This window comes from Pongo abelii, chromosome 13 (genome assembly GCF_028885655.2).
Source record: "Pongo abelii isolate AG06213 chromosome 13, NHGRI_mPonAbe1-v2.0_pri, whole genome shotgun sequence".
Taxonomy (NCBI): Eukaryota; Metazoa; Chordata; class Mammalia; order Primates; family Hominidae; genus Pongo; species Pongo abelii.
Window position 1 is genome coordinate 85,929,186 of NC_071998.2, and position 24,061 is coordinate 85,953,246.

General features: G+C 43.7%; 1 protein-coding gene and 1 long non-coding RNA gene across 17 annotated transcripts in view; both read left to right on the forward strand.

Moving 5' to 3' along the window:
- The window catches only part of AOPEP (aminopeptidase O (putative)), a 369,731-nt gene that overhangs the window by 81,559 nt on the left and 264,111 nt on the right, over positions 1 to 24,061 (forward strand). The window lies entirely within an intron of this gene.
- The window catches only part of LOC129047930 (uncharacterized), a 72,913-nt gene continuing 48,857 nt past the window's right edge, over positions 6 to 24,061 (forward strand). For both annotated transcript variants that reach the window (XR_008509824.2, XR_010136551.1), the window contains exon 1: positions 6 to 23,799. This is a non-coding gene — a long non-coding RNA (uncharacterized LOC129047930). The remainder of the gene's footprint in view (positions 23,800 to 24,061) is intronic.

Below are 24,061 nucleotides of genomic sequence, written 5' to 3' on the forward strand. Positions count from 1 at the left end.
TAGGCTGTGTGTTTGCTGCTTTTTGCAATATTTGAAGTGATTTAAACATGCTTAACTCTGTATTTTTAGAGTAGTAAGCCTGAGTACCATAAGGCCAAATGGTCCTGGGCACAAATGTTGAAAAATATGGTGTTGATCATAACTTAGCAACAACAAGACTGCTTTTATGCTTAAAAGCAGGAGAACCCTATATTCAAAATTTGTGGTTGGTTGTTGAATACCATTTTTTTTTTTCCTTCCTTTTAGGCTGTGGAAGTAAAGTCTGCCCAGGTCTAGATGTTTTTCTGGACTTATTACCATTCCCTGGATGAGAGCTGTGGAAGGGGGATTGTGGTCTCTTCCACTGCCAGGTGGGGTGGGGAAGGGGGGTGCTCTGTTTTTCCAAACTCTGGCTTCAATTGATTCCACTTGCTTGGCTTGACTCTGTCGGGATCCCAACACCTTGGGCCACATGCAGCTGAGTGGGGTTTATGACTCAGCTGGCTACTGGGGCCCTGCTGCTTTATTTATGGTCGAGGCTTTGCTTGAGGTTTTATAAAGCAAAGCTAGAACAAAAACGATGGTTTTGTAAGTCAACTTCATACCCTAAACAGGAATAGAGAAACCTCAAGGCTAGGAGGAGTCATCCAAAAAGACCTCCATACTGAAACCGGCCATTGTCCTCTTAGTTATAATATGCTGAGAGATCAAAGGACTTCTTGGTAAATTAAATGGCTCTTTCTCGAGTCCATATTTTATAAACATGTATGCAAGATCGTAAATTCCATACCTCTGGACTTCTTTAGTGATTAGGTCTTAATTATAATGAATACCATTTTATACCATATCAGTATTCTTTTTTGCCAAATGATATTAAACATTCCCTCATGAACTAAAATGGGTAAATTATTATTAATCATGTTAAGGAGTTTCTGAGAATTTTAGATAATATTCATAATTGTTTCACAATTTTAAATATTACGTATCATAGTTTTTATTGAATAATCTTAAAAGTCTCCTCTTTGATTCTGTTTTGAGAAGGATTCAGTGAAGTGAGGAAAAACACATTTATAAAACTTGAATGTGTGATAATGACAAATCAGTTTATAAGAAGGTAAATAATACACAAATAATATTTTAGAATTTCGAATGCTTTTCAAACATGGCAGTAACTAGAACATTTATCAGTACTGCTCTTCATGATTTTTGTCACCTTTTAATATAACAGGAGCCATTACTAACTGACCCCCTCCCCTACCCTAGTCCTTTTCCGAATCACTGTTCCAGGGGAGAGGGGCTTTAATTCTTTGCTGAGAAAAATCACTAGTTTGCCTTTCAGATGCTTTCCTCAGTGGGTGTGTGTGGGCTTTCAGTTTTTGTTTTATTGTGTTTTTGCCTTCCATGAAGACTGAATCTGCCATATCAGGAACCGTAAAGTATACATTTCTTGACTTGACTACTATGATGTCTGTATGAAGATATGCATGCATTTAAAATGCATCTCTGAAGTACATACAGCTCTCTTCCTGTTGGTTTAATTAATATTCTACCGTTTTCATTGTGTCCTCGTATGTTCTCAGAGTCTCTGCTGGGGATTGACTGGCAAGCCTAGTTTCTTAATTTTGAGAAATACATGAAAGGAGCTCATCATCACACTTACACTCTCTGTTATAACATCAGTAACATTAATGGAATCATATTCTAGAACCAGGCTTATGACAGTTGCTTAAAAATTAACACCTTAATCTTACCTTTGTATGTGTATATAGGAAATGCTTTGCTTCGCATTTGTCTCTCAGCAGTTCACAATTACATGTCATGGTATAATTAGGTTGGCAGAACTACCTAGCTGACGTCCAGATATGTTCTTTTTTTTCCTTGTATTTGAATTTCAAGAATCTCTTGCAACTTATTTCAGAGTGGTTTTCTGTGAAGAGCACTGAAGTTAAAAAATCATGTGCTCTGTAGTTCTGCTTCATGGCTCAGCTGTTCACATGCATCTTCACCCTTCATCCCACTGGGAAAATTGAGGGGAAAAAAATGACTTTAGTGTGGCCGATGACAGGTGACAGATTCTTTGACCTTTTCCTCACCCGTTCTATACCAGATAGTCTTGATAATTTGGTTATTGTTTATTTATTCTTGCAATAAATATTTATCAAGCGTATACTGTGTGCCAGATAGTACTTATGATGCAGAGCCTACAAGGGTGAACAAGATTGAGGAGGCCTCTGTCCTTATGAAATGGACATTCTAGTCAGGGGAGAAAATTAGTGTACGTGAAACAAGTAATTAAGATGTATGCTATGAAGAAAATAAAATCAAGTGTCACAGTGGGAGAATCAATAGCATTGTTAGGGTGAGAGGGAAAAGCTTCCTTAAAGAGTGACATTTGGGCTAAGACTGAAGAATAAAAAGGAATCAGCTTTGTGACCATCTGGTGGAAAAGCACTCCAGTCCATAGGCCTCAAGGTGGGAACCACTCTCATGGGTTGGAGGAGCAGAATGAAGGCCAGGATGGTGGCAGGTCAGTGAGGTCTTAGAATGGCTTTCCTTAGCCCCGTTCTTAGTGAGCTTGGGTGCCAGGAGCAAGTGAGTCACTAAGGAATGGCAAGATTAAGTCAGGTCCATCATTCTAGGCAGACGGGTTATGGGAAGAGATCAAATTTTTTTTTTTTTTTCCTTGGGACCGTAGATACCTATACCATCTCCCGACTGGCTAATGAGAACCTGATTGGCTTAGCAGCTGCTGTTCTTGAGCAGAATTCTCCATGGCTGAAGCTGTCAGAACACCTGGCACACAGATGGGCAACCGTCCCTTTGTAGAGAAGGGAGAAGTCTCAGATCACCACGTTTTCTTCCCCTGGCAGCTGTTGATTGATTCTTTGCAAGGGTTTTTGACATCATTGGTCACAGAGAGGGAAGCTGTGTCTATATATTTGCTCATCCTAGTTTTAAAGGTTTTTTGTTTTTGTTTTTGTTTTTTTTTTTAAAAAAACAACTGAATGAAAATACGATCGACAATTAAAGACCATAGAGAAAATTATCACTTATTAAAATCTTCATAACATGCTTCACTCTAAGGAAAAACTATAAAGCTCCCTATTACACAAGGCTTATTCTTAAAAGGTTTCATTGTGCAATAAAAGACTTCTGAATGTTTATACTAGTTCCTGACTATTGCATGCACAATTTTCTTAAGTACCTCAATTTGCAAATAAATGGTATGCACGTACATGCCCAAGAATGAATGTAACCAGCCTTTTCCTCCATTCCCTCCTCCCGGGTTAGACAGGGTGTTGTCCTGTTTATTCTTATCTCCCAGCCAATGTGTAATAGAATAAGCAAAACATAACATGCTAGTACAAAGGGCCTGTTGTTTTCAGCTTTCTAATTGTACTCCTTTCTGCTGGGGAAGGAAGCAGTCATAAATTTGTCATTATCTTAAGTAGCAAGGTTTCACAGCTTTGAGAATTTTTCTTTGCTTGTTCTTTGTTGGCTTTACTTGAATTTTTGATCCCTCAAACCAAAACCACCATACTTTTAAACAATCCTTCTTTAGATTTCAGGGGATGTGACCCCCTGATTTCAAGGCAAGATGCAGCCATAGTGATTCTTTGTCTCAGGAATCAGATTTTGAGTCTTAAATTAGTATGCCTTTCAATTCACCATGGCTGCCAACTTCTCTACTTTCTCTGATGTGCTGCATATTTTTGTTTTGTGTGTGGGTTTTGTTTCTTGTTATTGTTGTTGTTTCTTTCTCAGATTTTAATAAATTCTCAATTTTCTTTCTGCATGGATTGTTTTTTAAAAAGATGTTGAATGGGCATTTCTTTCCCCTGTTTTGCAGTATAACTCTTCGCTGCTTTTTCAAACAGGTGGGTGTGAATGATAGAAAGCAGCTCATACCATCCTTTTTTTCTGTAAAATTTTAATCCCTTGTTTACTGGCAACCCTGCTGTTGCTGTAGAAATGAACAAACAGAATGAGTTGTGAGCTGTGAGGCACATGCAAGGTGATTTATGCCCATGTGTGCTTCCCCTTTGTTGCTTTCTTTGTGTTCACTTTCTCCATTTTCACTTTTATTTCAATTATCCTTCTTGAGAAAATTATTTGACTTTATTTGCATCCTATGTTATAGGTAGGGGCTTTCCCCTTCTAATGTGTTCTGGTTCTTTCGTTTTTGTGTTCCTGAAATAGTAACTGGTATTCATAAAGTGATGTTCTTCTGGGACTCTGAAAGCCCTTGGCCGGGATGATTTTGTTCGTCTTGACAATACCAGTTTGTACTAAGCAAGGTAGGTAGTGAGAATGTGTGTGTATGTTCCATTTTTTACAGAGCGGGTATTAAGAGGATATATAATGTCCCAAAGTCACTTAGAAGCAGGAAGTCAGGAAGACAAGTAAAATGGCCTCATCTTGTGATGGCTGTCAGAGTCTGGTGGTCCAGACTTAGGCAAGGCTGATGTGTAACTGTTTCTAAGGCAGTGAGTGCCTGATTTAGGGTCTCCACACAGAAACCATACTGACCCTGTGAGTGAAGATATCATTGAAGATCAGCATTCACTGTGGGCTGGCTTTGAGGCAGCCACAGAATCTGGATACCAGGAAAATTCCTGGATCACATGAGTTCTTGGGGGCCAGGCTCTCTCTCTTCTGTTGGAGCAACAGGGAGAGTGAATTCACAGCTTTTGGGTTAGCTACAATCTTCTTTTTGCCATTAAACAGCTGTGTTGCTTGTCAGATCGAGAAGTGGCATCTTATCATCATTATACCATGATTCTTCACCCTCTGAAAGATTACGCTTCAGTGTTTGGTTTTCTTTGAACTGTTCTCCCCACACAAAGACTGACAGTCCTACCTTCAGAGAACACTGCTGGGGCCATCCTTCAAGAGAAATTGTCAGGCCTTTGAAAGGCCTTCCGGAAGCAATCATTCCTCTACCTGCGTTTGTAATCTCTCTATTGATGTCATCCTAGATTCCTAATGTCTTCCAGTCCTTGAGCCTGAGATGGCCAGTCAGCACCACCTTGCCATTTTTTCCATTGCAAAGAAAAGGCTTTTTCCCCGCCTTGCCACTTATTTCTTTACCGGAGCATCATTACTGAATAGAACATACACATTCCCTGGGTGAAGAAGAACAATGGAGTTCAGTGCACAAAGTTGCCTAACTTGGGATATTCCCAATCTTGCAAGCTCTTTCTCCTTAGACCACTACACAGAGTGAGCAAATACTACCAGCTTCTGTACTGCTGATGTATGCATGTGGGCATGGAGCTATGTAAGTATTTCTTTTAAGGGTAGATTTCTTTTAGGGAAAACACCAACTCTGGAAAGTCCTCAGGCAAGGTACAATGTGTGAACAGCTCTGCTGGAGGGAATATTGCCAAGATGCAGCTGGAGCCCACCTCTGTTCCATAGAGGCCTGTTTGCATAAAGTAGGTGAGAAATTGCCTTGTCTCTGCATTTCACCCCTAATAAGTAATTGGAAGAGTGTCTCAGCCACCTTTTCTTTTTTCTTTCTTTTTTTTTTTTTTGAGACAGAGTCTCACTCTGTTGCCCAGGCTGGAGTGCAGTGGCGCAATCTAGGCTCGCTGCCACCTATGCCTCCCAGGTTTAGGCAGTTCTGCCTCAGCCTCCCGAGTAGCAGGGGCTACAGGTGCATGCCGCTTCGCCTGGCTAATTTTTTGTATTTTAGTAGACACGGGGTTTTACCATGTTGCCCAGGCTGGTCGCGAACTCCTGAGCTCAGGCAGTCCACCTGCCTCGGCCTCCCGAAGTGCTGGGATTACAGGCATGAGCCATCGTGCCCAGCCTCAGCTTTTCTTTAAGAGAAGTGTTAACTTGATTATATTAAAAGGCCACAAATGTGAGGGGGATGCACCCTTCAAAAATGGATTACTTTTTTAAAAAAAATTGAATACCAAGTGGGAGTTGAGGTACATTGCACAAATCTGCCCTGATTTAACCCCAGAGTGGAGCTCAGAGTAGAACATATTTCTTGGTTAACTAACCATGCTATTTATAGAGGTGACTCCTCGGAAAGTCTAGACATTGTTCCCAGAAGACAGAATGCCAAATCTGCAGTCATTGAACAAACCAAATCTGCTCCTACCTTCCCAGCTAGCTTGCTAAGAATAATCACTTCCCTGTTTCTCACCATAAAATGGAAATCTTGGAACTTCATTCTAAGAAAGTGTGAATGATATTTGGGTTCCCCAGCCAAGACTTTTGGGGTAGGCAAGGAGGAGGAGGTGCGCCTGTGAGCCTGGTACTACCCACCCTTGGCCTGTGCTCCTTGGAGCCCACCTTGCTAAGTTGTTGGAAACTGTGGTTGGCAGGTCCTGGTTTTTGAGTAGGTCTCCTCTAAAAGGATATCTTGAGGATCTAAGGATGGTGCTTTTCTTTGGGAATGAGCCAGCTGCAGTTTTTGCCTTCTTTCATAGATGTGCAGTCTTAGAACATCCTATTGAAAGCTGGCAGTTGGAAAAGGGTGGATGGACAAAGCCAAGAACTCACTCGATAAACATGTATCAACGGACAGGTGTGATGAATGCTGATGATGCTGTGGCCACGAGGAAGTATAGACCTTTAGCCTAAATCTAAATTGGGAGTTTCTAAAGTTGGTTTCAAGAAAGACTAGTTTTGTGGAATGTTAATAATGTGGGAAAAGGAACTGTAGGTTAATTAGTTTAGGAAATAAATGGATTAAACAAACTTAAAAGAGATTCTTTACTGGAGGGCTTCTAAGAAAGCCTTTAATATTCTTATGATCTTGATTTAATATCCTGGTATATCTGTGCATCTTGAAGACAGAGACAGGATAAGCAATATTCCCCCAACTCTTGTGTCAAGGGAGCCCTTTTTACAGTGAGCATTTCATGGAACCACTGTGGTTTCAAAAAAACCACCTCCTCAAAACACACTTTGGGAGATGATTCTATTCAGAAATATCTGGGAGTCCATGATACAGCTGGAGATGGAATTCGCCTTTCATTCTGTCAGTGGTAAGTGAGGACCTGACCTGCTTGCGTCAGGCCCTGGGCAAGGGCTTTACTTTATAGCAGTGAGGAAGCACAGGTCCTGCCCTCTTGGGACTCACAGTTTGGTGCAGGAGGCCCCCATGCTTTTCTGTTTATAGACCTCTTTTTGAGCAGTTACCCAATTCATATATCTATATTTATTTATTTATAAGTTATATGCATTTAATACAATGTTAATATATTAGGTACACTATAAAACACATACACAAAATAGAAAATGTAAAAGGATGAGAAAAAAAATTATGAAAGTAAATTCTGTCACTTTTATCCCAAAGAATTGGCACGTGCCCTGGGATCCCTTCAGCTGCCTGGGCCCTACCCTGGAGACTGACTCAGTGAATTGAGCCGCAGTCTTGGTATCTGGAAGGCTAACAGGTCTTCCCAGCTGATTCTGCTGCAGGTGTTGGAGGGCAGTGTGTGTTGTGTGGGGACTGTGTGGACAGGTATCACCCAGACAGCTTGCACTGACTCCAGACCCTGCTGTCATGTCACGGGTAAGAAGGTCAGGAAGAGGCTGGAACGTGCCAGTGAATGGGTGAGAAAGCTCCCTGGTGATGCTTCCTGCTTGTCTGTTGCTTAGAAGGAGGCCGTGCTTCCTAGGAACTGCATCCAGTCACAGGCGGGGACTTTGGGCAAGTCACTGGGCCTCCCTGGCCTAATTTTCTTCTCTGGAAAAGTAAGGGGGTGATTTAGAATAACCTGTAGAATGTCTTAGGGCCCCTACATTTGATTTAATCAGGGTTTTTTTTTTTTTTGAGACAGAGTCTCACTCTGTCACCCAGGCTATAGTGCAGTGGCACAATCTCGGATCATTGCATACTCTACCTCCCAGGTTCAAGCGATTCTCATGCCTCAGCCTCCCGAGTAGATGAGATTACAGGTGCGTGCCACCACACCCGGCTTTTTGTATTTTTAGTAGAGATGAGGTTTCACCATGTTGGCCAAACTGGTCTTGAACTCCTCACCTCAAATGATCCACCCACCTCATCCTCCCAAAGTGCTGGGATTACAGGCGTCAGCCACTGCACCTGGCCTTTAATCAGGTTTTTTATTTGAACAGGCATGGGGGTGATTCAGTTTTGTTCAGCAATTTAAAATACATGTATATTTTCTTTTTGATGTAAGAGCTAGTTAGATCATGAGGCTTGGATTTTCTTGGACTCTGTGGGCACCTAGGCAGTAGTAGGTGTTTAAATTTTAGGCCCTCAAGCAAGTTCCAGAAGGGGGTCTCTTTAACCCTTGTTAATTGCAAAATAAATGGATCTCAAGGACAGGGGCCCCTTCTTTTCATAATAACTGCCTCTGTTTTGTGTGTCATCAGTGAAAAGCATCATTTTCAAATACTCCATCAGGAGTGGGTTCCATCACTGAAGGCCTTCTTCCTTCAGCCCATCAAAGGACCTCCTCCTTTGACCCCTCAGAGTCAGTGGCTAACCTGCCCCCCACCCCTCTCACATGTCTTTAGCTTCCAGATATCTCCATTTGCAAGCTAATAAGTTGCACATACATATGTTTGAACAGTTGTCAGGCTTGTCTGCTGCTCAAACTGTGCTTTAGTTTAAAACAACAACAGAGAACTCAGAGGAGGGGAATGGATGAAGACTTTTCAGTTGTGCCTGCAGGTGGTGTTGTTTTGACCTTGACAGTCAGTTTTAAATGACTTGTCAAGTACCAATGTGTGCTTCTGGGCACACCCACCTGGAAGATATTATGTCCCCTAGGCTTTATGTGCCCCAGCAGGCAGGCATGAGGTCCCTGGATTTTGTTTTCACTGATAGAAGGTTAATGCATGCATGGCAGAACTTTACTGAGAGGGGCCCAGCTACAAACCCTGTTTTCATTTAATTCTGATTTCTCTTCTCCCTTGGCCTTTCCCTCCCTGCCCCCAGACCTCTTCCGTCTGGGCTCTCTCCACTCCCCATCAGCCCTCCCTTCTCTACCACAGCTGCCCCCCACCACCACTTTGGCTTCAAACCATTTATCCTGGCTTTGATATCTCCTTGCAGAGCAGTAAGCAACCAGGAGATGCTGGGTCCCAGAGCTCAGCAGCGTGCACTGCCTGGTAGGGGGCTGGGCCCCAGTCTCCAGGCCACTGCAGGAAATTGCACCCAGAAAGCCTGCCCAGGCCCCTGTGCCTGTCCCGGTAACCACTCAGGTGCAGCCCCCAGAGGCGGCATCTCCTCAGCTTAAGTGTTGTCTGGGGAGAACTTCTTAGGATTATTCTGACCTTTCCGATGGTCCAGGTTCATCTGTCTGAATTTTACCTGTTTAAACTTGGAGTGTCTCCCATACCCTCAAAGGCCACACATGCTTCTGCTGGCAAGTTGGGGTGAGGAGAATAAATGGACAGATGAAAGGAACCTATTGGATTCATCCTGTTGCCTACCAACACTTCGATAGTTTCAAGTTATTTGAGGGTACAATTGGTGGTCCCTTATCCAGGGAACACTTCTTCTTTAGCTTCTTTGTCCAAGGAAGGAGACCTGTACTAATTAGATCATGAGGCTTAGATTTTCCTGTACTATGTTTCTAAAGGTAGAGATGAGGGAAAGGGTGCTTGTTCTCAGGACCACGTGCACATCTTCTCACTGTAATACTTCCTTAAACTTGGGAAGAAGTAGACCCAGAGCTAGATATGTACTTCTCTAATGGGTAACACCACCAGCAATGTGCTCAACTGTTTGGTGGGCTCACGGGAACATATGAAGGAGAGGGTCCCTGCCTGGCCCCTTAGATATCTTGCTGAGATCTGACTTAGAATCTAAGAGGAAGACCAGTGCTTGCCAACCTGTCCTCCCCAGAATCCGGAAGTCTTCCCAAGGCCATAGAAGTGCATCACACTGTCTCACTCCAAGGTACTCAAACCACTTTCTCTTTATACCCCCTGCCTGAGGGGCACCTCTGTAAGGGAATCTTATTACTTACCTTTGGCACAAGTCCTGCCCTGGGATTTCCCAGTTAGAATGCCAAGTAGAGGAGGCTGAGAAATGTGTGGTATAAGAATGACTGGACCATGTTTCCTACCACTGGGAGGAGCCTGGTGTCAGAGAATGTAGAAGCAGATTAAGGGAGAGAAATGGCATTCATTCTGTGCCCCTGCCCTTCCTATGGGTCTTTGAGCCTTCAAATAAGGACTTTATTTGGTCAAAGCTGGTTGAGTTGAGTTTCTGTTTTTTACACCCACAGCCCTGAATAATTTACAAAGGGACACTTCCCTTTTGGTTTTACAAGCAAAAGCATCAGTTAGACCTTAGGATTGGAAAGGGGAGTCAGTGGTGTGGACCTAAAAGGAAGAAGCTGAAGCACCAAATATAATTAAAAGCGTTTTATTGAGCCAAAGTGAGGATGGCTGCCTGGAAAACTCAGACCCAAGGAACCTTGGATATGAGCTCCATCCTGCCTTTGTTACAAGCGGTTTTTTAGAGGCAAAAAAAAGGGGACAAGGAGTGGGCTGTACAAAGTGGTTTATTAGGAATTCTCGTGGGTTTTAGAAATAACATTGATTAGTGATTGGCTATATGTTGTTAAGCTATAGGGGGTGGGTTATAGAGTCTGCTGTGGCATTATTAGTTTGATTTATAGCTACTTCTGGCAGTAGCAAACAGTTACAAGAGATGAGTGCATAGCTCAAAGGGAGGGGTAGGACGTGATTGCTGCCTCATTTTAATGTCTCTCTGGACCTGATAATCTAAAAGAACTCACTTTCTTCAGATTAAAGATCTTGGTTGCTTTGAGTAAACCTGACACTGTCTGGATTGATGAAGGTCCACCTCTGGCCTTCAGATTCTTTAATGATGATACCACCTGACTTTATAGCTTTCGGGGTGTCCTCAGATATGTCTCCTCTCACAAACAAGCTCCAAGTCCTTCCACAGCCCTGCTATCACAGGCTTCCTGTAACTTCCTTCCAGACTAGCCCTGTCCTCCCCCTCACCAGCCTGTGCTAAGACCTGGAATCCTTGCTACTCAGAGAGACCTCTCTGCTCTGCCCCTCCCATGATTTTCCATCCACCAGGAAGGGCAAGCTGTGCTTTCTGCCTCCCTAAGGAGTTTCTCATGCAGGGTGATGAGTCCCAGCAGGTGCTGACAGTGGATCAGGGCCTGGGCTTCTATAGCTCTTGGCCTCTGAAGCACAGGGCAGGTGGATCCTAATGGTGAGTTGTTTGCTTGAGCTGAGCTGCAGAAATGGGTTGGAGCATGAGCAAGGGCAAGCCCCAGACAACCAAGAACATTTCATATTCTGCTCCCCACAGGATGCAATGTGAGACTGATGCTCGAGGGACCTCCACCCTGGCTGTGTTCAGGCTCTTGACACCGCCACAAGAAGGAATTCAAGGACAAGTTGTAAGATAAAGTACACACTCAAGAAAAGGGAGTTTGGTGTACTAAAGAGAGAGAATCATGCACAAGGGGGGCTAGGGTTTCTATCTCTATGGGTTTCTGAACCAGGGGTGGAATATCTATGTTGAGCAGTGGGGTTATTGAAATTATGTAGCAAGGTAGTCTGTTGGTAAATCTTTCAAACTTGCAATTTAATCCTGAATTGTTAGTATAAGAACAACAGGTGTAGTTTATTACCACACAAACACCTCCAATTGGTTCCTGCTCTGGCCCTGTTGGGGCCTCAAATGATGGCTTAATAGCGAGCCCAAATCCTGCAAAATCTTGCTGTACTCAGGAAAGTTCTGAGTTGCTTCTTCATTTGTGGCAGTCTCACCTTTTAGACAGCCTCCTTTCACTCTGTGGAGAAGGTCTGGTTTCCTGGGCTTAGGATGTACCCCAGGTATTTAATTTTTGGTTTTAGAAATCTGGGCCTTGGATGGAGAGATCTGATACCCAAAGAGGGAGGTTAGGACTTTCCCAGGAGGTTAGGACTTGAATGGCATTCTTCTCTGAGTCCTCTTTAGTGGGACTGCATACAAGGATGTCATCCACATATTGGAGAATGACTCCCCATTTCTAGCTCTAGCTCCCTTTACTCTTGTGCCAAGGCATTTCTGAACAAGTGAGGGCCATCCCTAAAGCCCTAAGGCAGTACTGTCCAGGTGTGCTGCTGGGTAATATTAGTTCCAGGATTAGTCCTCTCAAGAGCAAACAAATACTGAGAGTCAGAATGCAAAGGGATACAAAAGAAAGCATCCTTAAGATCTAATACTGTGAACCAGTTGGTCTCCCAGTATTCAGGTAAGTATGGCATAAGGATTTGGCACTGTCGGACGTAAGGGAATTACAGCCTCATTAATGGCTCTCAAGTCTTGAACTAGACGATACTCTGTTTGGTTTTTGGATGGGAAGGACCAGGAGTATTACAAGGAGACTGACATGGAATCAGGAAGCCATGTTTTAAAAACTTGTCAATTAGAGGTTGGAGTCCTTGCTTGGCTTTTGGTTTGAGAGGATATTGACGCTTGTGTGGGAAATTATTTTTGTCTTTTAAAGAGGTGATCACTGGCTGAGCATAAATTGCTTTGCCAGGGCTTTCTTGGTCCCATATTTGTGGGTTTGAGACCTTATTTTGGGAGGGATCTCCTGTCATTCCGAGGCTGGCTTAGGAAACAACACTGCCAAAAAGGAGGGCCCCCCCGGGGCCTGATAAATATAAAGTGGCCTCAAGGGTGGCTAGGAAGTCCCATCCCAATGAAGGAGTAGAATACTGTGGCATAACTAGAGATTCATGAGTTACCATATAGTTTCCTAGCCTGCAGTTCAGAGGCACTGTAAAGTGTTTTGATTTTGGGGTGCCACTGACACCCATGACAGTGCGGCTTTTGGAAGATAAGGGCCCAGAGTGGCCATTTAGGACAGAGTAACTTGCCTGTGTGTCAATTAAGACATTGATATTCTTAGTTGCCATGTCAAGAGTCACCTGAGGCTCGTCAGTTATGATGACCAGGCCTTTTATGGGAGCCGCCGAGAACTTCGGGCCCCTTCAGGCCTCAGTTATGGCCATTATGGATTGGGTATCCTCCTCTTCCTTTGGAGTTGAAGGCAATCCCTTTTCCAATGGCTCCCCTGCTTGCAGTGAGGACAGCGTCTGGGTGGGCTCCCCTGGCTGCGACAGATCTTATTCCAATGTCCTGGCTTCCCACACTTGAAGCAGCAACCATTGCCTGCACGGTTGCTGTTAGGCCTTTTTGGTCCATGGGTGAAGCATCTCTCTGGGTGACCCTGAGGTTGCAGGGTGCTGCTCATAGTAACTGCCATCATTTGGGCCTGCTATCTATCCCATTGTTTGCCACGCTGGGTCCTTTCAGCCTTTTCAGCCCTGTCCCTGTTACTGAATACCTGGAAAGCCTCATCAAGCTTTGGTTTAATAGGTATTTGGGGTCTCAAAGCCAATTTCTGTAATTTTCTCCTGATGTTGGGTGCTGACTGGCTTATAAAGTGTGTCCCTAGTTAAATTTGGCCAGCATCAGTACTGAGGCGAGTGTTAATATATTTTCTTAGGGCCTTCACAAGGTGACCCTGGAACAAAGCTTGGTTTTCATCCTTTCCTTATTTCCCTTATTTTATCATAGTTCACAGGCTTAGTGTACATTTTTTATTCTTTCCACTAACCAAGTTGCCATACAATTTCTTTTTCTTGGATTAGCCTGGCCTTGTTGATGGTTCCAGTTGGGGTCATTGTTAGGCACAGGCATGGCCCCCACAGTGTATAATTCAGGGTCCCCAGCTAATAAGTTGTCAGCATAAGCCTTGGCCTCCACCCAGATACACTGCTTTTCCTCCAGGGTGCAACATGTGGACAAGGTAATATGAATAACTCCCCAAGTTAACTCAGGTGAGAGTGACAGAGCCTGAAATTCCTCCATGAATTTAGTTGGGTCCTCTAAAAATTGGCCCAACCTTTGGCTACATCATGCTAGATCAAACACTGAAAAAGGTACATGCATCTGGATGGTCCCAGCATCCCCATTGGCCACCTCCCTAAGTGAGCATAACTTAGAATGGTTAGGAAGGTAGGAAATGACACTGTAGGTGACCCTGGCAGGTCTCTGTTCCTTCAGTAGGGACGGCATATAGGTTGGTAAGGAGGTGGGCTAACGGGAGACTAAGGGCTGGAAATGGTGGAGCTAGAAGAAGACTGGGGAGTTGGAGGTGGAATTGGGTGGTAGGGAGGAGCAGGGAGTGCTAGACCTAGGTCTGGGTTAGGAGATGGGGGAAGGCTATGAGAGATATATTCCCAAAAAGAGTATCATCTAGGATATCTGGTTCCCATTTCGTTCTCCTAAAGGGATGTGTGTGAGTCTAACAAAGGCAGCAGTTCCTGCAATGGTCAAGGTTCTAACAGGGCCACGAAAGCCTGTGCACTTGGTATTTCAGTTCAGTTCTCCTGACATTGATAAAAAAGATCTAATTGCAAGATGGTGTTACAATTTAGGGTCATATTCTGTCACCATTGTACTGCATTCTCTTTCCTTTTTTTTTCTTTTAGGGTCTCACTTTTTTACCCAAGGCTGAAGTGCAGTGGCACAATCATGGCTCACTGCAGCCTCATCCTCCCAGGCTGAGGTGATCCTCCTACCCCAGCCCCCTGGGTAAGCTGGGACTGTAGGTGTGCACCACCATGCCTGGCTAATTTTTTGTGTGTTTTTTGTAGAGATGGGGTTTCGCCACGTTGTCCAGGCTGGTCTCGAACTCCTAGACTCAAGCAATCTGTGTGCCTCGGCCTCCCACAGTGCTAGGATTATAGGCGTGAACCACCACACCTGGCCCTTGTACCCTGTGTTCTAAAAGAAAGGCCTTGATTTGTCTTTGGCATGAAATGAAGAAGAAGAAGAGGAAAGTTAACATATTCCCTCATGGAGGGACTGGTCCCAGTATTTATGAAATGCTGCATGCACGAGTGTGGTGCTTACAGTTGGCCAGCTCCATGGCCATGCCTGAGAGACAAGCCATCCTTGGAGTCCAGGTGTCCTTGGAGCCCTAGCATTGCCCAGGCATCCTTGGCCCCTGGGGCTTTGAAAATGAGAAGGCTTTTGAGGTCTAGTAGGACGAGTTATGGCATAATTTGAAAGCAGCAAGCATGCCAATATCCGTCTGAATATTTATCCTCAAGTAAAAGTTGGGAACAGAAGTGATTTAGCATGGCCAATAAACCAAGGACCTTGAAGGGACCCCTTAAGAACTTTAGGCCTAGATTTGGCATTCCGGAGGGCTGTATCTAAGATACCTGTCTTGCTGGGTCCAAAGAGTTCTCTAAGCTTTCATGTGAAGTATGAGGAAGAAGCATGAGAAGAGAAAATCTCAGGAGCTGAGTTTAAAGAAAATGGGAAAGAGAAAACAGTTCCCAGCCAGGGTCAGCATTTTGGCACAGCTGGTCCCTTGGGAGAATGGAAGCCTCTTCCCGGGCAAAAGTCATCATGTTCCTTGGAAGCCATCCAGCCACTGCACGGTACAAGCTATAGGATGTTACCCTACCACCCTACCGTGGTGCCTCAGACCTGCCACCTCTGCTTGTCGCCCAAGATGATGGAGAGAGAGCTCTGCTTTGCAGTCAGTGCTCTATCCCCAGCTCTGCCGTTGACTGCTGTGCCCTGTTACTCCCTGGTGAGGTGCCGTAGACCACTCATCTCCAGAACTCTTGTGGATAAGATTATGTGTAGATGCCATTACATCTTAGGTCCTCAGCAGATACTGGTTCCTTGCTTCAGTAGGCTTAGGAAAATTTGGTAGTTTTATGGGTCAATAAACACGTAAGTTTTGTGGCTTATTAGTGTGAATCACAAATTCTACAGTTCCTATCAACCCAATGTCTAAAATAGTTCTCTAAAATAATAGCTCCAGGGAGAAAATAAAAATAGATGTGGTGACTTAGCATGGTAGTATGACAATATGAAAGGTTTGTTACAGAGTTGTTGAGTCCACATTCCTTACATTGTACACATTGGAATTTCTCCGTTTCAGAAGAGCATTTAGAGCAGCACCTACATTTTTGTTAGGTTTTCCTTCAAGGCTGTAGCTTGAACTTTAAATAATACATACTCACTTTTCTTCCCCCCAAAAAGAAGGGTAAAGAAGGCAATAATCGTAAAGAAACCAGACATTATTTGATTCAGCTCAAAATGTATTTTTTAGTTCCTTTTCCACATTTAATAACAAATAAAGGCCGGGAGCAGTGGCTCACACCTGTAATCCCAGCACTTTGGGAGGCTGAGGTGGGCGGATCACGAGGTCAGGAGATTGAGACCATCCTGGCTAACACAGTGAAACCCTGTCTGTACTAAAAATACAAAAAATTAGCCGGGCATGGTGGCGGGCGCCTGTAGTCCCAGCCACTCGGGACGCTGAGGCAGGAGAATGGCATGAACCCAGGAGGCCGGGCTTGCAGTGAGCCAAGATCACACCACTGCACTCCAGCCTGGGTGACAGAGTGAGACTCCGTCTCAAAAAACAAAAACAAACAAACAAAAAAACCAAAAAGAAATCTTGTACCTGATCTTCAGGGATTTGGGATCCCACCTGAATTAAACTAGACTATCCAAGCCCTATTTGCCTGGCTTCCAGCCCTCCTGGAGTTCTGGTCCCACCAGTTAGACAAAGCTCTCTGTCCTTGACCTCTTTTCCCATCACTTTTGGACCAGAGATTGAGCCTGTCAGCTCCTGAAACAGCTGTCTCTGATCTGTTCTCAGTATTATCCGAGCCATTATCTGACCTGTGTCTGAAAGGACCGTGTGATGGAAACTTCTGAAAGAACCCTCTGTCACCCCACCCACATCTTCCAAATGGAGCCAGAGAGGCCCAGAGTCAGAAGGCTAAGAAGACCAAGTGTGTGGCCAGCAGCTGCAGGGAGCCAGGGCAACTCCTGCCCGCCACTCTTCCTTTGAATGCCTAGCCCTCTCCGCCTGTGTTCACAGGCCAGCCCTCCCGGGGGCATACACAGCATTTTGTAAATAGTACCTGTGTGTCTTTGTTGAGATAATCTTGTAGGCCAGAATGGAATGTCTCAAGACACTTTGCAAACGGGATTTTATTATTTAGTTTTAGGGACAGGATCTCACTCTGTCACCCAGGCTGGAGTGCAATGGCACGATCTGGGCTCATTGCAGCTTTCACCTCCCAGGCTCAATCAGTCCTCCTCAGCCTCCTGAGTAGCTGGGACTACAGGCATGTGCCACCATGCCTGGCTAATTTTTTTTTTTTAATAGAGACGGGGTCTGACTGTGTTGCCTAGGCTAGTCTTAAACTCTGAGGCTCAAGCAATCCTTCCGCCTTGGCCTTCACAGGATTGAGCCACTGTGCCCAGCCCAAAAGGGATTTTAATTTTGCAAAAGGACCAACCTTAAAAGAGCTTTGAATAATAAGTTTCTTTAGTGCAATTCATTTTTTTGTTTTTTTTTTTTTGAGATGGAGTCTCGCTTTGTCACCCAAGCTGGAGCACAGTGGCGCACTCTCGGCTCACTGCAACTTCTGTCTCCCGGGTTTAAGTGATTCTCCTGCCTCAGCCTCCTGAATAGCTGGGATTACAGGTGCCCGCCACCACGCCCAGCTAATTTTTGTATTTCTAGTAGAGATGGGGTTTCGCCATGTTGGCCAAGTTGGTCTCAAACTCCTGACCTCAGGTGATCTGCCTGCCTTGGCCTCCCAAAGTGCTGGGATTACAGGTGTGAGCCACCGCGCCTGGCCAGTGCAATTCTTTTATGTTTTTGTTCCCCACCTCTGTTCCGATTTTCCATTCCTTAGGTATAGTACTTTATGAGCTTTTTGTATAACCCCCTGTGTTCCTTCATGCAGATGCAGGCCAATTAGACGATAAAGATTATTACTCTCCCTCCCTTTTCTTAAAAGGAGATAGAACACACATCCTATTTTACACTGTGCTTTTTGTCAATTATCATTATCTCCTAGATATAATATTAGGCCTTAAAGAGTTTCTCATTCTCTTTTATTTAGCTGCATAGTATTCTATTCTATGGATGCTCTCAGTTATACTTTTCCAAAATATGGATCTTTGACTTTTTCCAAAATTTTACTGTTGTAAACAATGCTGCTTGAGCACCTGGTATATTTAAATAGTCAGTGAATCACAAAGATTTCATTAACATACCCGCCATATTGTGGGAGGTAGGGATGTGCCTGCATCTTATTTATCCTTCACTAGTGCTTGGTAACTGTAGGTGGAACCACATGCAATTTCTGTTTGGGGAAATCTTAAAAGCAGTAGAATATCAGCCTTTTGCGTAGCTCACTAATATTTAGAGAAACCTACATCCCATAGCAGGGATGGAGATAAGAAAAAGAAGTCTCTCGCCCCCAACCTAATGTGTCTTGATGAAGATCTTGCTCATTTAGGTCTAAGACCTTGTTTAATAAACCAAGTGGAAGCCGTAATGACTCCTTTTCAGCAGTTTTGTAATGATGTAGTTCTTCAGGTTTCACTAATTTTAACAATTCTATAAAGTTGTGTTCATCCTATTTTCACTACCTTTGGAAGTTTAAAGAGAAACTCTGTTAAAAAAGTAAATCCACATACCAAGTGTTTTTAAATAGCATGGAGAAATGCCATTTATTTTTCTGGTTAAGAGAAGTAAGTATTATTTATGCTTTTTTGGGCTTTTGGGTTTATTTATTTAGGTGGTGCCTTGGCGTTGAGTGAATGGCACTAGCTGGTGTGGGGACCTGCAGCAGGGCTTTCAGGATAGAGCGTTCACCCCACAGTTTCAGTGGTGAGCAAGCAAGAGGTTGCCCAGATCCTGGCCCAAAAGACCAGCCACCAGTCTTACGAACTAAAGGGAAAGTATTTTTTACCACATTGAGAAAAAATGAAGGGGAAGGCTAATGCTGTCTTTTTTGTTAAAATAGAAGGATGTTGAGAAGACAGAGACTTTCAGTGGTTTTAATCTTAAGACTTGGGCAGAGGCCAAGCATGATTTGAATACAGAGAAAGTGGAGTGACATGACAGAAAGGGAAGTGGAAAGTGGTGGCTTCCAGAAACAACCAGATGTGTTCGAATTTCCAGGCTCCTCAAGGAAGAGTGAGTTGAGCTGGAGCTGAGTTGCTGAAACCTTTTTTAAAGCCTCAGTTGAACATCCGTACGCCCCTGACATGTAATTCTAGAGCATACCACCCAAAATTCAATTTTAAATAGTAGGCAGAGCCTATGCTGCTACCCTGTTATGGTTTCATGTTGGCTTAACTAATCTATTTTATTTTTTTTGGTGGTAACATCAATGGGAGGCAAGCAATAGATGTGATTTATCTCAGCCTTAGTAAGGCATGACAATAAGAACAAATTCAGAAAATGTTCTTTACCAGCATGGCAAGTTTTTTTTGTACTTCTAAAAGGCAATCATTTTAGTGGATACAAAATTAACATAAGCCATAGACCTGTGCACCCTGTGTGTGTAAACACACACACACACACACACACACACACACACACGCACACACACAGGCATTCAGCCTACTGACCCCACTCGTGGCTGTTTGCTATGGACACACGGAAATACAGTGATCCCCAGGCTGGTTTGGCAGGGCACTCATTGCATAGAGGGAACAGACAAAGAGAAACATCACAGAAGGGCTGAGAGGCCCAGAGAACATGGCAGACGAGCCACTGGTCATTTGTGTCACACACTCTAGCCCCTTTGCAGGGCCCTTTGACCCCTTTAAGGATGTGTTGATCTTGTTAGAAGCTGAAACAGCAGCAGGAGGGTCATTTTGTTGTGCTTTCAAATGAATGCCTGATCAGCTGTGAAATAGACTTGTGCTTGTCTAGTCTCTAAGACCAAGGGAAATGACTTTTCCTAAAAAGAAGTTTAAGGAAGTTTTTTGTTTGTTTTGTTTCTCATGGCTAAGCTTTGCTGTTTTTGCTTTAACAAAACACCTCCCTGCACAGCCTAATTCCAACAGCAGAATATCTGATTACCTCATGCTGAATAATGCACTGTTGTTTATTTGCTTTGCTACCTTCCAGATTTTTCTTTTCTGGGCTAGATAATCCCAACAGCTTTGAGTTCCGTTTTTATAACTTCTATTTTCCTATTCTTTAGTCATCTCAGTTGCTTTCTGCTGGAGCATTTTCTGATTCTCTTCATTGCTCGGAAGTTAAAAAGTCTGAAACCAGACACAACAAGCTGGAAAGATGTCTCCATAGCTGATGATAGGAACCGTTTATTGAGCTCTGAACTCTGTGCCTCGTGTTGCGCTGAGTACACATCATGTATCATCCCATTTAAGACTTGCATCCTCTATGGGATAGATTCCATTTGGGCATTTTGTAGATGAGGAAACTGAGAAAAGATTAATTCTGTATCTCACCCGTCTCCTAAGTGATAGTGCTGAAATTCTACCCAGGTCCCTGCCTGTGGAGCCTGCAGTCTGAACCATTATCCTTGGTGCCACAATTTCACTCACCTGTCCCCTAATCTTTTTTTTTTCTTTTGTGAGACGGAGTTTCGCTCTTGTTGCCCAGGTTGGAGTGCAATGGCGCAATCTCGGCTCACCGCAACCTCCGCCTCCTGGGTTCAAGTGATTCTCCTGCCTTAGCCTCTTGAGTAGCTGGGATTACAGGCATGTGCCACCACACCCGGCTAATTTTGTATTTTTAGTAGGGATGGGGTTTCTCCGTGTTGGTCAGGCTAGTCTTCAACTCCCGACCTCAGGTGATCCGCCCACCTCGGCCTCCCAAAGTGCTGGGATTACAGGCGTGAGCCACCGTGCCTGGCTTATATGAAATGCTAACAGCTGTGCTGGGCAGTTGACTCGCTTTCTATTTAAAGGTCGGTATACCTCTCTACCTTTTACTCCTTTATTAACACATGGTTAGTCATGCCTTCCTTCAGACTGGTCTGCCTGTCCTTCTGGAAATTCATTTTCTGGAACCACTTTTCCAGGTTCTTTGAATCTCACTGAATTCTAATTTGGTCCTTCTAGAGCATGTTCACCTCCTGTAGCGTGATTCTCTGGAGGATCTAATGAAGTCTCTTAACTGGCAAGCCTCCTGGGGGCTTTTAGGTGTCCACTGCCCTTTGTGATGTCATCCTTCACACTTACCTCGGCTCTTCCCCAGGTTCCCACACCAGGCTGAGTGGAAGGAGGTGTAGATTGAGCAAGCTGTCTGGGAGCGTGAATTTTTAGGTAGTAGCTATCTTTTCAAATTTGGAGAATTCGTCGGAGTTTTACATAGCCTCAGAAGTAGCGAAATCTCACTTAGATTTTGTTTCAAGTCCACAGTTATCGGTCACTCATTGCTATCACTGAGAACCCTAGGCATTGCCAAGCTGTCACTTTGTGGAAGCCATGCCTTTGGAGTGAAAACAACACCATCTATGAAAGAGTCACGTGACGTTGAATTGTATCACACCCAGCTTACTATGCAGTCCCTGGCATGGAAGTGACCCTTTGCTACTATTTATTAAATGAGAGAAAGAAGGGATATAGAAATAGGAATCGCAGTGGTGATTGAAGTTATTTTGCTTTTTGCTGAAGGCCTCTAGTGTGATTTCCCCAATGTACACCAATTTAACCAGAGGAGGGTACAACAGGAATCACTGTGGCAGTTATCCTCCAAATTAAAATGAAAGTCAAAAATCTCTCACAACACGTTTTTTAGGAACAACAACAAATAGTCAGTGTTCTAGAATCTCCTTAAGCCCCCAAAAAGAGGATTTCAAGAGCCTTTAGTCTTTAGTTTTTCTTCTCTCTAGATCTTGCTTCTTCTGTGACATCATGGCCCCTGCCTCTTTGGATACTCTAAGATGTCAAATTGACTGAGGATGACTCCTGAGGACCCTTTGAGATGATTACCATCGTTGTAGGTATAGCTTGATGTATTCTTGTGTTTATGAATGCAGAGGTGTTTAGAAACACTACTGGGAATATTCTCTAACTTTCAGGTGGAACCAGAAAAGAGAAAATTTCTGTTCTTCTGATCATTTGTCAAATTCAGCTCGAAACAGGATCTTGAGTACAGAACATTTTTCCTGGTTGCTGCATAGCTCAGTTAATCTGTATACCATAGGAGTGTGTTATTGAGAGCATTTGCAGAAGGGTGAAACCAGGAGCTCATGGCTCAAGTAGGAAAAAGTTTCATTATTTGCAGAGCAAGAGAATGAAACTCCTGAGACCTGAATTTCAGGGCTCCTTGAAATGATGGATGCATTCTTTTACCTTGATGGAGAAAAAGAACATAATAAAATCGAGAAAGTAACCATTCTTTTACACTTCTTTTTTCTCATTCAGTTTTACTCTCTACTTTTTGTAATACCACTCTCAAGTCTCGAAAATACAACTGCTTCCCATTTGGTGAGGTTTTTTTTTGTTTTGTTTTGTTTTTTTTTTCCCATTTGGCAACAGCATTTTCCTGTGTTTTTAATGGCACCAAAATTAACATGGCTGTTTTTATTTAACAGAAACAACTTCAAGTTTTATATTACACGCCCTACCAAAGAATCTTTGATTTTTGCCCTGGCGTTTCCCAAGATGTTAGCATGGCTTTGAAAACAGGGCTGTTTAACTGCTGTTGCAGAAGAGATGGCCAGGGGAGCACGGCAGACTGGGGAGGGAGGAGGGAGAGAATGGAGGAGAGGAGGGATATTGGCCTCCTCCAAGTTACTATTTTTAAAGTTTGCTTGCCTACTGAATAGCTCAATTTACAAATCCTACTGGATATGGTTTTGTGCTTCCCCATTTTTGTTTCCTGTTGAAAGTGTGATGGATGCCTTGGTGGAAGACAAGCCCTGCATCCTGCTGTTTTGCCTGTGCCTCTTTACTTACGAAGGCTGGGCCTTCTCTCCCCTTGAGAGGGGAGACCCACATTGTCGAAGGCATCTCCAGGGAGATAGCCAGTCCCGGAATTTCTTAGGAGGTGGGACCTCAAATCCCAATTAGAAACACTCCAGGAAACATACATCTTTATTTGTTAAACAAGTAGTGTTGTGTGAGCCTTGGTGAAGATGTTCAGTCATTTTAAATAAGTGAAGTAAACATTCCCTTCCAGGGGAGCGCCCTCCCTAGGCGCTGTCACTTTGAAGCTCAGTTTTAAGGTTTTCAGTTGGAACATGCAGTGTTCTTTTTTCCTTGGCTTGGGTTCTAGAGAATGTTGTTTCCTCATTTGGTAATTGGAGAGTTAATAGGGTTCTTTGTGATGCTACCGTGGAAGAGAGACTGTTTTATTCCATTCAGGGACTATAATTAAAGTGGCGCCCATCGGCATGGTTAAAGTTAAGGTTGTTTCAGCTTTTCCAATATAAACTCATATTTCAGGGGTTTATAACTAGCTATAAAAATTTGCTTCTAGCTACAGACCTGGCATATTCAGTGTCAGCCTAGGAATAACCTTTACGTTTTAAAAAGTATTTTTAAAAGGATAATTAAAAAATTCTGTTTAGCTGTTTATAACCATTGTTACAAGAATTCAAGGAAATAAAAATAGCTTTTTCTTTTTTTAGCAAAAACCTGTGACCCATTTTTTTTTAATGTGGACAAAGTTATTAGATTTTTTTTTTATGTCTTCAAAGGAAAATATGGTGAAATCTGTGTCAAAGCTATTTTAAAAGGGTATTGTTTCAGTTTTCCTTGTGGCAGCAGGCAGGGCACCAGAACATGCCCTCCTCATTCTCCGAAGACATGAGCCTCCCATAGGACTGCCGGCAAAGCTGTTTCTTCAACGGGCTTCAAGTTCATTGTGACAGAACTCCTAGCCAAGGAGTGCACAGCAGCCTCTTGGCAGATAGAAGAAATATGACCAACCATCATGAGGCCATGGCCACTCTCCTCTCCCCCGCAGCCCTGTCCCTCTGGCCCTACATGTTGGGACACAGTGAGCAGCACAGGTACAGAGCTATAATAGAGACCCACTGGAGGGACCACAGAGCCTCTTCTTTCCCTTTTCCTGATCCACATGGTGGGGAAGGGGAGGAGGGAGTTTGCCTCTCTAGGAATCTCTCTTCAGCTTGGTGGCATTTGTTGCAGTAAGTAGCTATAGGTGGGGCTGTTTTTGTACATGCTGAGAGATGGGTGTGACACATTGCACAGGTGATTCAAAAGTTCTCCAATAAAACTTTCTTTAAAACTTCGTGCTAGACAGATTTACCT